Here is a 17,827-nt window from a genome sequence, read left to right as displayed (position 1 = left end):
AGCATCGATTTTCTTTGCTTCCAACATTCAGGTTGTCTTTTGTCTGCCTTCCTTGTGTGATAAAAGTGCACTATCGGTTTTAAAACAAAACTTACTTCAATATTGAACCGCGCAACCTTCCTTTGTCAGCCTCAGAGATTCGCGACCCCATGTTGAAAGGAAAATTCCTCCAAGGTGGCGTCTCCTGTCCTATGGTGTCACCACGCTGGTAGTTGCGAGATTGGCCTGTGGTGGCGATACCTGTGTTTTGGTTCTTGCTATTTTGTACCTTACAAGAGCTTTGTTTTCAGTAAGAGCGGTGTTTTTGTGATCAGGAGCTGGTATTCTAAAGATGCAAGCCAACTTAAATTTCTCCTCAGTGTCCCTTTAATGTCTGACATTTCGCCTCCATCCCGAAAAATGCCGCTACCACCGGGATTTCGAAACTTAACTTTAGACTCAGCATCTGAAGGACCAGTAACGTGAATCGTGCCTGCTGTGGTTAAGTTGCTATCTTTTCAAATGTGTCTTTTTATTTTATATTTATTACAAGTACCTACAGCACCCATGAGAAATTGATGTACATAAATAACGACATATAACATCACACGCAATGAAGATATTGGAAGCTTAGGGGGGGGGGGGGGGGCAAGGTAACACAACATAAGAAAACAAAAAATTAATTCACGACTAGTTAGTATCAACGATAACATAACACAAAATACATCAGGTTATCATTTCACTAACTGTTTAAAATAACTGTCTTTAACTCTCATGGCCGCGGCACCTTGGGACAATATTAAGACAAAGTAAGTGAATGACTACAAAGGAAATTAAATATAATAATAAACAGCTAGCCTTTTAGGCCTTGTCCTGTTTGAAAAAAGTGATAGGAATAGGTGTACTGCGTGGACACCTGCACCCCGCGTACAGACCACATTGACGCCTCCAAACCTGTCTAGCGACCACACAAGAAAGATTTTCAATGGTGATTACTAAATACATGCATTCGTAGTGGTGAGCAGGTGCAGTGAATAATTTTCTGTTACTTTATTCTTGGACATCGTCACCTTTTAATCCTCACGAAGTGCTGCATACAGCTACTATCGTAAAAAAAAGTTATCGGCGCATTTCTGTTTCCGAAGACACCGGTCCTTTTATTTTGGCGCTACAATTGTGCTGCGCTGTGATTTATTGCAATGATCAATCAAGTTACTTTTACATACTTTCAGGTATATAATGCTCATATATTTTCTTAGAAAGCAAATGCTGGATACTAAAGATAGAAGGATTACCTGAATTGCGACGAGGATGGGTGTCAACCCTTGCACGCGCCCATCTTCTGAAGCGGACGAAATGAAACCTGAATCTTCTTATTCGGCCGTCACGAACCCAATGAGAGCATTTCTCTTCTCCCAGCAAACGAGTCCCCAGAGGTGCATGGGCACATAGATGTATTTCGTGAAGCCAGAGACTGGCCTACTAACCGCCGACAAACACTTCGCCACTGCGCGCCGCCTGTCGACATGTCGTTCAGCAAACGGCTCTCCTGGGGGGTGAGGCATTGTCGTTGGGAATGGGAAACGGAAATAGGCGCAACATTCGAATCGTGCTGAGTGAGCCTCATGCCGAGTGGTCTTACGGCAGGGTCGTCGGAGAGTGCGCGAGGCGGTCTGGAGCAAACACAGGGGACTCTTATACCGATGGGAGCGAAAGTGCCTAGGAGTTGTCCCCTTTGGGTGGTAACAGCGTTGCCACAACCATTATTCATTCAAAAGCTAATCATTACTCCCTAAGAAACAGAATGCTAAATGACCGTGAGGCATAATAGAAGGACCGTCACTCGCCCCGCGGACTCACTGTCGCTCGCGAAGGCTAAGCTTTGGTATTAGCTTCATTTTCTCCGCTTAAGATTGACACAGCCACGAAACACTAATGGGAGGAAAGGATAGAAGCTTACTTTCTGCGGCACCAATAGTTGAATATCTGGTAACAATCACACAATAGGTGGCGTCGTCTCTGTACAACTTAAGTGGAACGAGTCGTATTAAATGCTGAAGTACAAAAAATTTCTAAACATCTTCCACTTGCAATCTTCACTCCCCTAAGTGTATCTTGGATTTTCTTGAAACAGCCACCAGGAGCCAATAATCTGTATTTATGCGCGACAGATCGCATCTATCTTTATCTGTTATGCCCGTACAAACTGAAACGTAAGGTGAACATTGTGAGCTTCAACAGAGGAAAGAAAGCCTCCATTGATTAAGCCTAACAGCACGAACGCCGTCTAAGTGGTTGCTAAGATACCACCTAGGATGATTCGAGGTAGGTGTGTGGAAATTGAATAGTCTGTTTTAATGACCGAAGGCCTACATCCACTAAAGCTCAGCATTTATTAGCTTGAAAAAACCACGGATAGACTGCAGGTGTCGCTACCTTCGACTGTTTTTAAATATAAGTTGTAGGACGACTCCGGTCCCAAAGTAGTTTCTCTGACACAAAATTTCATTACGTCTCACGTCCACACAAATGGAAAAATTACGCTGATAACAAATATACAAAGTGAAAGACATCACTTTCAACCTAATTCGTCCAGTGGTTTTGTAGGAAAGTGGTGCACAGTGGCAACACTGACTTTATAACGAGACCGCAAATGTGGTCTGTATTAATACACTGTCCATCGAAGTATGAAAAAAAATCTGCATTAAATCAGAGCTCTGCTTCGGGAGCTATTATGAGGAAGTTGACTGATGGAAAAAGCTGAAAATCTCGAAATGTTTTCAATTCTTTTTCGTGTGCGCCAAGAAGGGCCGCGCCGGACTGTACACATGCTGGCTGTAAAAGAACAGAGAACACGAAGGACGACTCTTAGCGAAATATAAATACAGCTTGAATGGTTTGCTTTATCATGCATGAAAAAATGCTGTACATAGGTGCACAATTGTCTGTTTGCCGCCGCTTAAAGCAAGCGATAGACATCTACACCAATGTCTTACAAAGGGCTAGAAGCGATGGCAGAGCGCGTGCGCTTTCCTTTATTCTTTGGTCGTGCGATAGCGCCTACGTTTTAAACGCGAATCTCTGAGGTCGTACCAGGCCGTCATTCACTTTCAGCATGCATCCCGGTGTCCATAAATGTCTCGATGTCCCGATGAATGCCAAAGGTTTAGATTTGGCAGCGGGAAAAAATGCTACCTTTGAAATTTTAAATTTCTGAGCGTAAATATTTCTTACGATGCCGAACGCTCTTCACCGTAGCCACACAACGCACAACAATCAAATTTTATTCAGAACAGAAATTATGTGCACTTGTCTTCAGTGTTCCTCAGGCCTTTCCAGGCAGTTGCTGAATTCCGAATGTCCAATCAGAATACGCCGCATGAGAGCATAGGCTACAGAAATCTCCCCCCCCCCCTCCCTTCCTTCGCGTTTTTGAATGAAAAGCCATTGTGGGAGTTAAATGACTCGCATATCGAATTCGCCATTTGTGCTAGCCACCACGCCATTGCTCAATTACTCATGCAACGTTCCTGCCGACGTCATCTCGTATTCAGGAAATCGATGTTCCCTATGATCGAGGAGAGCCATTAGCATGATAAACGACTCAGAAAGGAACCTCTGGAGACTTCCTCATTTCAGACAGTCATGAGGTGAATTTGTGCCAACAAGAAGTTTTCTTGCATTAGCGCACCTTCGTTATCTGAAAGGCCTGCGATTCGAGTTCATATTAATAACCGCTTTCAGTGGTTCTGCTAAAAATGAGAGAGATATGTGATGTTCTTTCCAGGAAATCGATAACTGAATTTTTATATTGTGCATGTTATACCCAGTCTGCATAGCTCTGGTGCAAAACTGCCTGAATGCTTATTGTTTTCCCCCGTACTGAATATATAACCGTCTGGTTACTAGTACAAGTTTGCGCACAGTGAAGACAAACTTTTCTGATTGTAGAAATCTATGCGAGAAAAAGGTTTTTTTCTCTCGTGAATTCTCTTAGAGTTAGTCATACCAACGTTCAATTGTGTCTGTGGTATGCTCATCTGCGCATAAATACATTATGTGGTTGCTGTAGTCACATATTTTTAATTTTTACAGAAACAAAAACTCTCTCGGAAAAGGTGTCACCTTTGTGTTTTTTCCAATTGTGATCCTACAGTGTATTGGAACTGTGATCCATGCTCGCAAGAGCTTTCTGCAGGACTGCAGCTCTTTTTTAAACTAAGTGAATGATATCTGATACCTGATTTAATATCTGCGGCGGGTCCTTGGACCCAAGATATTAAACTTATTTTTAAAATATGGCGGAGTGCTTGGCTTGAAGCACTGTGGCACGGGTCGGCCCGGCATTGCACTGCCTCCGGGATCGGCCCGGTACATAATTGCGCGCGTCTTTTCTTTCTATCTATGCTCTCCTATCCTTTAACTCCCCTACTTTCAGCACGCGGCAGCGAGCGTGGCTCGGCTTGAGCCAGTAGGCAGGCCCGTGCACTTTCCTTTTCTTTCTTCCTATCAGCGCACAGCAGTAGCAGTGAGTGAACACATTTCTGTTTACGGTTTCATCCTTATATGTGTCTAATCTGTTGTACGGTTTTCTTTTACCACTTATTTGTTACGTTTAATTAATGCCATTTGACTTAGCTGTCATTCATTTTTTTTTCGAGTACACAGCGCACAAGCAATAAATTGTACTGACATATACATCCCCTACCAACAGTAAACAAGCGTTTAACGGAGTGGTTACCGGCCCTTGGATTTATACAGCACATAATGCAGTCAAAAATGTTTCGTTCAAATAAACAGCGATAAAATGCTGCTGTAACCGCCAATGATCGTGCCGATTTGCGGGAGTTGTTTTCTTTTAGCTGCTCTAGGAATTGATAGACCAAATCCTGAAATATCCACTTTCTTCCGATTTAAGAGCGTAATATGGAGATTCAATTTTTTGTGTAAACAAGCACACTGACATACTTATCCTCCCATTGCATTCGAAATGAGCATAATGATTTATTAATAAAAAAGCGCAAAAAACAATGTATAACATTTTGCGAGTCAGAACACTCTGCCTGAAAGGAAATTGAACCTTTTCGCATCGGTTTATGTATAGTCTCGCTCCGGAGGCAAAACTCCCCATCTCGCACTTGGGAATTTGGTTGGAAGGCCTCCACAATGCGTTAAGCTGAAGACGGCAGCCAGCACGCCTGAATAGCGCATTCACGAGGTACGACTGGTGTTATCATAATGGGTTCATTCAAAGACGTCTTTCAATGCTGCTCCAACAAAATATAACCACAACGTTGGCCGTATTGAGGGGAAACTAACCAAAACACAAAAATTAAGCATGGAATATATAGCGTTTGCCTTATAGGAAAGAAGGAACAACATACTCTTACTGTAAGGGAAAAATGAATGTCGAAATCGGCGGCGCGAATATATAGTGTTTTCGAACATCAGCGTGCAAAGTGCATTCGGCACGAAGACGCATTCAGCAACGTGTTTGTTCAGCCATAAAATAAGAGTTGAAGTTGAAAGTTTATATCAGATTCCAAAAGAACTAACAAGAATAAAGCAGCAAGTAGATGGGAAAAGCCTATGTGCTTAGCGATATTCGCGGCAAGTGGTCACTAAGTCGAGCCAGTCCGATGTTGCTTCCGATGGCACAAACTTTAAAAAAGCAGTCAAAGCCAGAGGAAAAGTGACAAAAAAATAATTGGCAATTCTAAGTTGCCTGAGATGCAATCCACAATGAGTACGTCTTGCTCTTGGATTACAAGCGCATCGTAAAACTGCTGTTAGTTTTCCTGCGTAGACATTCATGGACCATTCCGTAGACATTCATGGACACTGCTCTTGCCTTCCCAGCACACTGCTGAATAATGAATGCGTGTGCGCACAAACAAGTGCAGCGCTGCGAGCACTCATGTAACAAATTTTTAGTTCCTTTTAGCTTGTCACCCAAAAAGTCTCGGTTCTCAAGGTATTATTGCTTCTCAAAGTAAACTTCTTGCAAAGAGATACGGCAACTCTTTCTTCCTTTACTTACTTTTTGAGGATAATGATAGCGCGTTCAGTAATGAAGCTTGTGCCAGCAAACGAAAATTAATGTGGATTAGCCAAGCTAATCCAGGATATACAAAGCGAAAGATGTCGGTGTCCACTGTGCTCATTGGCGTTGACAATGTTCTAGACGGCGATGGCTTTGAGCAACGGAAGGGCGCATAACTGGCTCTCTTGATATGTGGACGCCTCATTCGTGCTTTCATACATGTGGCGGTGGTGAGAGATATGGCCTGAATTCATTAGCGCTGACAGCGTTGGGGCTGACATGCGGCACTGCAGCTGTAGCTAGGCCGCAGCGTTCATTTGGTGATCAATCTCGCGCGATCAACCATTAACTGCATGCCACCTCCCAGTGTGGCAGGGAGAGCGCGCTGCTTATAGAGTGTGCGGAACACAATCAAAGCAGGCTTTTGCAGTCGGACACCAACGCCACGAACATGAAGGCGAGATTGAGGTCTCCAGTTGCTCGCGGAGCCGATTGCACGCCTTTCCTTTCATGAAAATGAACAGCCTTTGCAAAGTTGTCAGCGCCAATGAACTTATGAACGCCGTCGGCTCACTTGCTTTGGTTATTGAGGAAATGAAATGGCACAGAAATAATAATAATAATTGGCTTTTGGGGAAAGTAAATGGCGCAGTATCTGTTTCGTATATCGTTGGACACCTGAACCGCGCCGTAAAGGAAGGGATAAAGGAGGGAGTGAAAGAAGAAAGGAAGAGGTTCCGCAGTGGAGGGCTCCTGTTCTGTGTCCTGTTCTGTGTTGTGTGCTTCACACAACTACTCTGTCGCGGTAAAGACGGTCGCACGAAGTGTTCGCTATCGGGATCTCGTAGTTCGAGCCCTATAGGCCTCAGAGGAGGTCAGCGGCCTAGTAAGAACTCCTACACATATATCATTCGTCCAAGCAGATATTACTTGCCTAATTCAAACAGCGGCACAGCCGCACTGATTACATGGACAAGGTGCTGCACAGCTTCCACTGGTACCCTTACCCGTATAAAGGCCAAAAATAACCACATGTAGGCCTACTTTCATTTAGGATATGTTGAGATTTATCTGGGCAGCGCACGCCACAGATATAGTGGCGTTCGCTGCCAACATAATTTAATTTGCACGAATACGTGCAATAAAGCAGTACGCGTGATGGAGAGAAAGGTATTGAAGTCAGCGCTAGAGGGGTGAGTCAGGATGCCACCAAGGAACCGTAGGGATCCTTTAGCCCGAATGCGACTTTAGTGTCCGCCCAGTTTTATGTTCGCCGTGTACGCGGGAGCTTCGGTTCTGAAAACTCTCATTATCCTGAAAAAGTCGTTCATCCTTCGAAGTTAATGGAGAAGGCATAGCAGAGTTGCCGATTAACCTGCGTATTTCCTCTGCCAAGTGGGAACTCCGGAAAAGCAAGGCTAAAGCGCTCATTCACTTTCGGCGCCTGTTCCTTCCTTACGGCACAGCGCTCGAAAGCACACCAGTTTCGCGCTCTAATTGTGCATTATTATTATGTTGTCGTTGCAAGACAGTAGTTAGATTATGTTTAGGACTTGTCCAGACATTTTATTCTGTCTTGAAATACTAAGTGGCCAATATTCAGAAAATAAAAAAATTCATATAAACCCATTTTTTCCGCAAATGTCTACGAACACCGAACAGCTTGTATTTAGCAAATTGAAATTGGCTTTGGAAGAAAAGAAACGGCGCAGTACCTGTCTCACATGAAAGAGGGAGGAGAGAAGAAAGGGCAGGAAGAGGTGCCGTAGAGGAGGCCTCCGGAATAATTTCGACCACTTGGGGATCTTTAATGTGCACCGACATAGCGCAGCACGCGGGCGACATTCGCGGCTCACCCCCTGCAGGCAGGCCGGCAGTCGGGCGACTAAAGGCGTTCGTTTATTGATAGAACGGAGCAGTATAAGTACACTTCAAGATACTTGACGTAAACGTCGCGTGTGACGAGTTGGATAGCCATCAGGACGACAAGGCTACCTAACCGCATGTTCCCTTTAATAAAGAACGTGTCGAAGTTTTGTCCGGCAGGGGGTATCGACAGGGTACGCAGCGCGGTCATGTACTCCTGCGTAACTGTGGACCAGACTGGAGGTCATCATCTTCAGAAGCTTGAGGAAAGGGTGATTCCGGTTCTGGTTGTGATGCTGCCTCTCGCAGGTGCCTTCTTGTGTGACGGATTTCACGGCCTCAGCGGTGACAAGTTCCTGGCGCCGTGGTCGTAGTAGCTCTTCCGCTGACGACTGATTGCCTGAAGACAATTGTTAACCTCCTCGCTTGGCATCGCTTCGGGTTTCAGGGCCTAGTGGGTACAGGAAGCATGGTCTGCGCCTGCCGTCCCACTTGCCTCTGCACAGGAGATCTGAGAATAGCACACCGGAGGTTATTACGCCACTCAAGGAACTCCATTTAAAACTCTTGTTTGGAGGAAGCACTTCTTAAGCAGTTCCTCTGCTTCTTGAACGGCTTTTTCTGTCATGCCGTCAGAGCGTGAATGGTACGGACTGGACGCGACGTGGACAATGTGCTACTGAACTGTGGCCCATCGTCGCTGAGCGCCACGAGTGCTTCCGCTGTGGTACGGTGGAGCTCGAGGAATTTAAAGAAAGAATAAAAGTCGACCATAACAGTAAACTCTCGGCCACCATAATGAAACAGATCCATGCCTATGAATTCCCAAGGTAGGGTCGGAACGTCGTGGTAAAAAGGGGCATTTTTGGGTTTTGCGCCTGATGCATTTGGCATGCAATGCAGGTCCTGCAAAACTGCTTGATATCTGTGCACATACTCGGCTAAAACATTACACTGCTGGCTCTAGCTTTCATTCCATTATACAGGCCGCCATGGCAGCTTGGATCTTATCAAGGAAGCAGCACTGCACGCACACGCGAAGTAAAGTCACGTGATTGCAGGAGGCGAGGATTTTGAAGGTTTTGCGCAAAATGTTCGAATTGTTGAGGTGGAAAGAGCTGACCGTGAGGGACGTAGCCTCGGGGCATTCGGGGATTATGGGAAGGCTACCGATGCTCAGGGGGCGACCTTCAATGTGAATGTCCTTAGCCTAACGGGAATCACGAATGATTTGGCATATATCCCTGAGGTCAGCGCATGCTGGAAGATGGCTTATGTTGACGTTTTGAAGGGCTTTGTTGAGTGCCAGGGCGAGAAAAAACGCGCAACACTCCTGAGTTACCCAAGAGGTCGACGGTAAGTGCCAAAAGTGTAGCGTTTTCTGGCAGCGCCAACAACCACGGCTCGATCCTTGTGGCTGCGTCTCCGGCGAGAAGTTCGAAGCCGTAGAGGATGGTGGACACGACGCAGTTTCTCGTCCACGTAACTCTTAGCGTACGCAGAGAGCGGTTCCGGGCGAACACTTCGGCAAAGAGGGCTTTGTCTTCGACGTCGTAGATATCTATATCGATGACGAACTCGACTATATCGATGACCAACTGTTGCGGCGATCATCGAACTAGGAGCATTCATGGACTGCTGTAGGAGTTTGATTTTCTGCCTGCGCTCAGCTTTGCTGTGCTTTGTGAGAAATCGGCATGAGTGGGCTACGGTATGATTATCTTGTATCGATACAGCTCTCAAGCCTGATTGGCGGCCATCAACAGAAAGCGTAACTTTTGTTCAGGTCGAGGTAAGAAAGAGTTGCGGCTAATATTAACGCCTCTTCGAGTGCTTCGAAACAGGCTTATTACAGTCAGAACCCATGAGTTATCTTTTCCTAGTAGTTCTCGAAGTGGCTCGGTGAACGCAAACATATTGGGATTGGAACTCTGTACGAAGTTCACTGTCCTGAGAAAGATCTGCAGTTGCTTAACGTTAGGTTTCGGCATTACCGGGATACCTTGCACACGCTGTGGGCCGATCTGCAGGCCTTGCGTCGTCGGGATGTGTCCTAAGTAACGAACCTCGAGCTGCAGAAATGTGCACTTTAGGTTAAGTGGCAAGTTGTGCTAACGCAAGGAAGAACGTGAGCTTGCAGCCATGCTCCTTTTGTCTTGCAGCAGACCAGGAAATCATCAATTACGACGGCCATACAATGCATTGCCGCTTGAAAAAAATTCTGGTTCCGAAGAAATTACAAAGGGCATTCCAAGAAAGCGATATCACCCGTATGGCTTACTCGTGGTGCAGATCTTAGAACTCATTAGCTTGATTTGCTTAATTGCTGTTAGCTTAATTTGCCAAAATCACGAGGCTGTGTCAAGCGTGGAAAAAACCCTCTGAAGTTGGCATGGGGTACAGTTCTCACGAAGCAGCGCTTAGTTTAGCGCCGTTGGATAAAGGCAAATGCGCACTTTATTCTATTTAACCACGGTGATCAAGTGGCTAGATTATCCGGTGGGTTCATTTACCTTGGTAATGACGCCCTGCTGCGCCATACGCTGCAGTTCCATCAGTAATTCGTCTTTCATAGCAACAGGAGCCCTCCTGGTCGGCACAAAGGTTCCCACGCTGCCGGCTTTCAACTGCATTGAGTATCCCACGCCTTTCAGTTGTTCGAGTCCACTGAAGACATCTGCGAAAGGTTGGGCTGGGGCATAGAGCTCTTCACTGGCGATTTCGCGTATGCGGAATGTCAAGCCCAGCCATCCTGCGCCGGTACCATTGAGCGCGACTGGAACATCCGGTGCTACGTACAAGAAATTTTCCTGGTTGCACAAAGCAAAAGTTGGATTTTTCTTGTGCAGCAGCCCTGTGACCAAAGAACGCAGTTATCGTCACGTTGCAAGCTTGCTGTGGTTTATCGTGAAGTTTTGCAAGCTACGGCGCTCAGATAATGGAGTAGTTGGCACCTGTGTCCAGTCTGCACGTTATCGGTTGAAGTTCGACGTCAGCGGCCGCTGTCCATTTATCAGCATCGAGGGAGTTGACCGCTAGACTAGCAAGAAAAAAATCATTCGTCTTAGCCAGCACTTCTGCAATTTTTTCTCTTTGGCTGACGTTATGTGCGGCTTCAGCGGTTTGCGAACCTGGGCGAAGTCGCTTGCTGCGCTGCATTTCCGCAGTTTTTTCCTCTCGCTGCACAGTTCCCGCCAGATGCATCTGGCAACCGCATCTACTGCAGAGCTTCCTTTCAGCTGCAACCTTCCGTTTAGTTTTCAGGATGGGTTTCGTACCAACAGTTTCTGCTGTGGCAACTTGTCTCTTATACCCAGAACGACCCGGATGCGTAGCATGCGATCTTCTAGAGCTCAAAATTTACAGTTCTGTGCTAAAATTTTCAGCTACATTGGCCGGTCATTGAACGGTTCGCCTCCCTTCTGGTTCCTTGGAACAATTTTTGAAGTGTCAAGTTGTTTGCTGGCCTGTAATACTCTCCAAATTTCTTGGCCAAAACTTGGACGTCATTTTTGTACTCTTCCACCTCAAATTTGAAAGTTCAATGTGCTTTCCTGCCTTCTTCACCTATGCTCATCAGAAACGTTGCTGCCTGAAAATCACTTCGTTGCCTGGTCTGTTGAGTAGCAGAGAAAAATAGTTTGCACTCACTCTTCCACGTTTTCGACCCGAGCCACGCGTCCTCTGCCGCATCCAGGGGCTTCGGCGCCGGCAGTAGAGTAGACGGAACTGGCTGCGACGTTGACGGGGGTGGCGCCGTGGTCATCTCGGCTGTGCACCGCTGCCATCATGCAGGCAGGCCGGCAGTCGGGAGACGAAAAGCGTTTGTTGATAGAAGGAAGCGGTATAAGTACACTTCAAGATACGTGACGTAAAGGTCACGTCAAGATACGGGACGCAAATCACTCGCCGGGACCTAAAACTAGTATTTCTTCATTTTATACTTTAGGCACGTGTCGCAACAGCAGATAGCAATTCCATCAGCAGATGATTTCGGTAAGGAATAGAAGCACGTTCAAGAGTGGGCGACTGCAGCGCCGCCGCTTTGTTCGCCAGAGGCAGATTCCTGCGCGCCAATTGTAGTCCTTGACTCGCACGCACTGTCTCTTATAGCAGACTCATGACTCTCCTTCCCTCGTAAACTCCTCATTGGGCTTAGCCTGTCACATGTTCGAACATAATGCTTCGAGGCGCACTCAGCAATTCCTACGGCGGCCGAACAGCTCTTGAGTGTGTTTGGGGACTAGGAGGGGCATCTTGCCGGTATTTCTTCCTCTTATTTTCTTTTTGCTTGTCTTTGCAGCTAACATAAGCTTGGATCAATTGACCATTGTGCTTCCGTTCCACCTCCAGGCTATAAAACGACATGAGCGGTTACCCTAAGAGCACTACATGTCACGTCAGGTGGTGGTAGAACTGTCGCTGATATCTGGTGACGTGTCCTCTACCTCAGCGCGACGACAACGACTACATAAACACGCAGCCGTCTCAACAACACTGGTCATCTGACTGAAAACATTCCGACGCTAACTTTGTTGCAGTGTCTGGAGTTGACACCGGTAATCAAAGTTGATCTTGCGTGCTAGCTAAAGTAAACTCCTCTGCAGTTAATTCTGAAGTCCTTGTCCGTACTCCTCGGCGCTTTTCTTTTTAATGTTAGGTTTTGTTGAACGGAAGACATTTTTCCAGCTGTCTCACAAAGGCTAGTGGCACAGGCAGGGGCATATTGGTTTACATTCTTTTTTTTCTGGCTGCCCCACCATACTTTTTGTCTCACAAACGCGGCCGCCGGATGTAAAACGTTCGCTCACACTGGAAGCAGGGGCTTTCTTAACTTAAGCCTTTCTATATCACTTTTCTTCCCCTGTTTCCTTCCCTTCAGACAGTCAATGAAGCCTCACTTGCTTGAATGATATGGAGCGGGGTCTGAGGATGTATTGTTGCGCGGTTATGATATACCAGCAGAACGGGTATCGTAGCGAGTGGCGTATGTAACTAAAACAAGAGAGAACCGATGTTCTCTAAATTGGCGAAAGGAACTAATATCAAAGAAATTGCAGGCAGGAAATTAGTGTATATGGTGGCCGCGGCTGTCGCAGGATAGGGCTCATAGGAGGCCATTGGGAGAGGGCTGACCCTGCCCTGCATGTAACAGTAACTGGTGAGCATGATGGAGAAGAAATGAGTCGCAATATGTGTTCGGTATTTTTATTTCTTTTGTACTGCAGGTCGAATGCACGCGACGCCAGACGCAGGCCAGTACTTCTGCTGATTACGAAGGAGAGGCTGTCTCTTCGCCGCAGAACTCAATTTGCTTCCGGGTAGTGAAGCCTGGGGAATCACCCAACTACTGCGGTGGCCTTTCCGACTACTACGCTCATCGAGTGAACAGTGAGAGTGCGAACAATTTCTGTGGCTCCTTCGAGTGCTCCATGTAGACGGGTGCGTCGCTTGGTTCAGTTGAATTCGCAGCGCCACCACGTGGGAACTAGGTGAAACAGTTGCCGCCAGGGGTGGCGAAGCCCTCCGTCCGTCGAAGCGGAGATGATAGTACTCTGAGGGGACAAAGCATTACCTCTAGTCTGGAAGGATTCAGTGATCGGCGCGGTGTTTCTTCTCCGCAGAAGGTAAGTCAGCTCCCCTCTCATTTTCTCTTGAAGGTAATCACCGTTGCCAGCCGGCCTGACCGTTTATATGAACAAAAACGTCCAGTTCTTCTCGTTGATATGTTGTACGCCTGGTGGGGGATGCAATACGCGTTTCGATCTCAATAGTGATGTTCAAAGTGTACGGGTAAATGGTGTTCGAAATAAAGAGCGAATGAATTGCTTGCTGAGGCTTCCGATGGGCTGTTGGCCTTCTTCGTATTTGTCCCTTCTAATACACGAGATATTGAAGTTTTGTGTCCGATTAAAATATATCGCATGTCCGCGGTATTTTTTCGATAACTTGTGTCCGTCGATTGCTGAATAATTAAATAGAGGGCAAAGCCGATGGCTCTGATGATATCCCGGCTGCGTTTCTCAATAAATATACAGGGGGGGGGGGGGGGGGGGGGGGGGTTAAGTTTGTATCTTTCTCCGTGAACAATCTTTAAACCATGCTGCTTAACCCCGTCGGAGGAAGTTGGCACATTAAGTGCCTATGCAAAAGAGTGGACCATGGAAGAACGTTCAAAACTATATGGTGTCGCTAACAAGTACCCGAGCTAAGTAATGCAGCATTGGAGTAACACGGACAATTGAGATAGTTGGTGCATCTTTGAAAACTTTCTTTCGAAAGTTTTCAAAGAAAGTTTTCCTCTTTGTGTCCCCTGTCGCAGCGCTTTCGAAAGTTTTCAAAGTAATGCAGCATGTAATCTATTCTATAATTTAACATCTAGAAAGCATACTTCTTAATCAACAGACAGCACGGATTTCGTCGTGGATCCTCACGCGCTACACTGCTGGTAGAATTCGCACATGATTTGGCTCTGACTACTGGCAGGCAGCTAGTTGTTAACTGCGTTTTCTTGGATTTTCGCAAGGCGCTTTATGTCTTTCCGTGTAGCCTAATTGTACCAAACATCGAGTTTTACATCAGGATGAAAATGTCCCCGCCACGGTGGCTCAGTGGTTAGGGCGCCCGTCTATAGAGTCGGAGTACCCGGGTTCAAACCTGGCCGCTGTGGCTGCGTTTCGATGGAGCCGAAGCGCAAGAAGGCGCCCGTGTGCAGTGCTTTGTCAAAGAACGTTAAAGATCCTCATGTGGTCGAAATTAATCCGGAGACCTCCACTTCGGCACTTATTTTTTTCCTTTCTTCCTTCACCCCCTCCTTTACTGCTTCCTTTACGGCGCGGTTCAGGTGTCCACCGAATATGAGAGATAGTTGCTGCGTCATTTCTTTTCCTCAAAAACCAAAAACAAACGAAAAACGAAGTATATTGCTGACTTTCTTTCCGCCACCAGTGTTGTTTTGAACGGGTTTTCTTTGGTCAATGCCCCAGTCACTTCCGAATCACCCCAGGTATCATTACTGGGGCCACTACTTCAGCCGCTTATTAATGACATTGCAGACAACATGAAGTTACAGAAAACAAACAAAAAAAAACAGAAAAGGTACATACCTGGTGAACTTGTCTGTTTTGTTGTCTCATCATTTGTAGTGTTGTGTTCCAGCGCACTGTAAAACCATGTTGCAGAACCAACTGGTCCATGGTCTATAAAAAAAAGCTTTGCTCTTTACCATAGAGTGCACCCTTCCGGGAGCGACGTGTGCCGCTTCTTTGTATACGCTTTCTCAAGTATATTCGACGTGGCATCGACTAATGGCTTGTCGCAGTTGTGCGTTCTAGTTCTGCCTACCCGGATATTCTCGTTGTAGTCACTGTTGCTGTTGCTGCTTCAGCCAGGAAGTAAACGGAGGAATCGTCCGGGAACTAAGCCTGATTCTCACACGCTCGTTTCTCATCTGTTTCTCATTAGTGTAGCGAAGAGGCCTCGGCTAATTACTGTCGACGCTGAGCAGTTGTGCCCTCCCCATTCGTATACTACGTAGGCGCGCTCGATGTTGCAAAGCCTGTTGTCAGCGGGCACAACGAGGCCGCCGGGTCTTGTCTGCACTTTCACTTTCGTCAGGCGCCAGGAAATCCAATATCGTCGTGAATATCGGGGCCTTCCGACGCTTGCCTATAGCTTCGCCGAAGCATCCACCGGATTCGAAACAGCAAGCTTACATTGCTACTAATCTCCGCTCTTCCTTGCAGGCGATTTAGTGCCATCTACAGTGTCTCCACTTCTCTGGAACAGCTCCTAGCTTTATTTTTCTCTAACAAACGTGCGCGAGTTTATCATTCATCAGTTTATTTTTCTTTTACCCTAACGCCAGCCTTTTTTCTGATTCATCACTGCTTAAATGTAACGGAAAATATTGTGCAATAATATAAGGTTTGGTTTTGGGGGTTTAACGTCCCAAAGTGACTCAGGCTATGAGAGACGCCGCAGTGAAGGGCTCCGGAAATTTCGACCACGTGGGGTTCTTTAACGTGCACTGACATCGCACAGTACACGGGCCTCTAGAATTTCGCCTCCATCGAAATTCGACCGCCGCGGCCGAGATCGAACCCGCGTCTTTTGGGCCGGCAGCCGAACGCTGTAACCACTCTACCACCGCGGCGGCTTCCAATAAAATAAAACTAGATACATAGTTTCGTCGGTCAGCTTTATGTACGGTACTTCTGCCGCATAATCCACCTGCAGTGGATCCATCCATTGCGAGCAGGGCATATCCGCTTTATTGTTGACATCAGAATCAAAGTACAGCCCGAATTTTTTGAACTGCCAGAAATTCACTGTTGCTGGGTCCACATGCTTCGACGTGTGCTTTCACAAACGTGACCAAAAACGGGAACAAAAGGGGCAAGTTGAGTGAAACAGTCACCATTCAAATAACGCAGCATAAAGGCGCAATTAAGAGGACATGGGACATACATAATGCTCTTGCAGTCCGAAAATAACGCTCTTTTTGACACAAGGATCCGTCTTTCCATTTCAATCAAATAACAGTGCATGTTATGTCGTAAAACTACGCATTGGTTGCTTCGTAGAACATTAATTTTGAATCTATTTTGAAGGGCGGGTTCTAGTACTCAACAACACGCGAATCCTTTCGTATTCACTGTTCTCCTCGAAGTTTTATTAACGTCACAACACAAAGACATTTTTGGAGGGCCGAGTTATGAAGATATTCTTCGTAATTAGACTCTCACGTAGTAGATCGTTCCATAAGAGTGGGCTGCAATGAGTGCCGACTTCTCTGGATGTTCGTATCCCGGGTGACGCCCGGTATGAGGAGTTCACATCGGCGGACACTTTCCGAAGATGCGACCGGCCAAGAGCTAATTGTTTTAACAGCGTGATTCTCAGAGTCGCTTGCCCTGTTTGATGACTTGGTCGGCACGTGCGCATGCATTCCTGCGTATAATGACTCGATAAAACGTCGCACAACTTTTTCGATTGCAATTTGGAAAGCGCAAGCAGATTCGAAAGCAAGCAAGCATATACAGATTTTTGTAATGATGAAGTTACAGCCTTACTGTTCGCTGGAGTTGTTATTTGAGGCTTTAACGCAGCGCGGAAAATCCCATTAAGTTGTCACAAGCTGGCGATGCTGGCAATATTACTTATCGGTAACACGCATGGATAGGGCATTTCACGGTCTTCGGGTCAGTGCATTTACTGAAAAAATAAAAACGCATAAACCCATATTTCTGAGGCAACAGTTGCTCCTATGTCTAAACATGGACCTAAAGTAAAAACACTAATAAGGAATGAGAGACCAGCACCCTCTTAAGAGAAGTACCCGCTTGAAACAAATACTAAGAATACATGTTTCGAACGAATATCTCTTCAAGGCCTCCCGTTTGCATTGCGCCACATTACCATTATTGCCACATTACTACAGCGGACGGCTCAGCTGGGGAGCGTGGCCAGCGGGCCATGGCCCGTCAAGACGCTGGCACGTATCATCTCTGCCCCTGCGCATTGCCCCCTAGCTGACTCCCCGTCCCGATACCAGTTCCGTCCTCCCCTGCTACGTTCGCGATCTGCCTCGGAATTGATCTCTTCGCCCTCCTCTAAGCCTTTCAGGCGGGCGTGCAGGCGCTCCACGCCGCAGAAGTCGAAGAGGTGGCACTATCAGCTATCCGGAAAAAGTCTTGCTGTTTGCGCTTGTTACGTAAATCGTGAATTTCCGCCAAGCCCCGACTTCATGGACATTTCCGAGCCGCACGCTCCGCATGCATGTCGCAGCCGGTCTGCGCATGCGACTGACAAGAGGCGAGAGCACGCGCGGGCTAGACGCCCGGATTTGCACCTCCCATATACTGAGATGCAGCCGGAAGCAGCGAGCCGACGTACAGTAATCGGCGGACGTGGACGCTTCGACTTTCGTAGAATGTG

At 46.7% G+C, this 17,827-nt stretch overlaps 1 protein-coding gene and 1 pseudogene across 4 annotated transcripts in view; both read left to right on the top strand.

The window, feature by feature from the left end:
- Positions 1 to 17,827, top strand: part of LOC144109941 (inaD-like protein) — a 472,911-nt gene that overhangs the window by 301,137 nt on the left and 153,947 nt on the right. For all 4 annotated transcript variants that reach the window (XM_077642714.1, XM_077642718.1, XM_077642715.1 and 1 more), the window contains one exon: positions 13,117 to 13,515. The gene's annotated coding sequence lies outside the window, so the exon portion shown is untranslated. The remainder of the gene's footprint in view (positions 1 to 13,116; positions 13,516 to 17,827) is intronic.
- On the top strand, positions 4,184 to 4,356 carry LOC144111701 (U2 spliceosomal RNA; annotated as a pseudogene).

This window comes from Amblyomma americanum, chromosome 11, assembly GCF_052857255.1.
Source record: "Amblyomma americanum isolate KBUSLIRL-KWMA chromosome 11, ASM5285725v1, whole genome shotgun sequence".
Classification (NCBI taxonomy): domain Eukaryota; kingdom Metazoa; phylum Arthropoda; class Arachnida; order Ixodida; family Ixodidae; genus Amblyomma; species Amblyomma americanum.
Note: the sequence above shows the minus strand (reverse complement) of the source record. Positions and strands in the feature narration are given on the sequence as shown.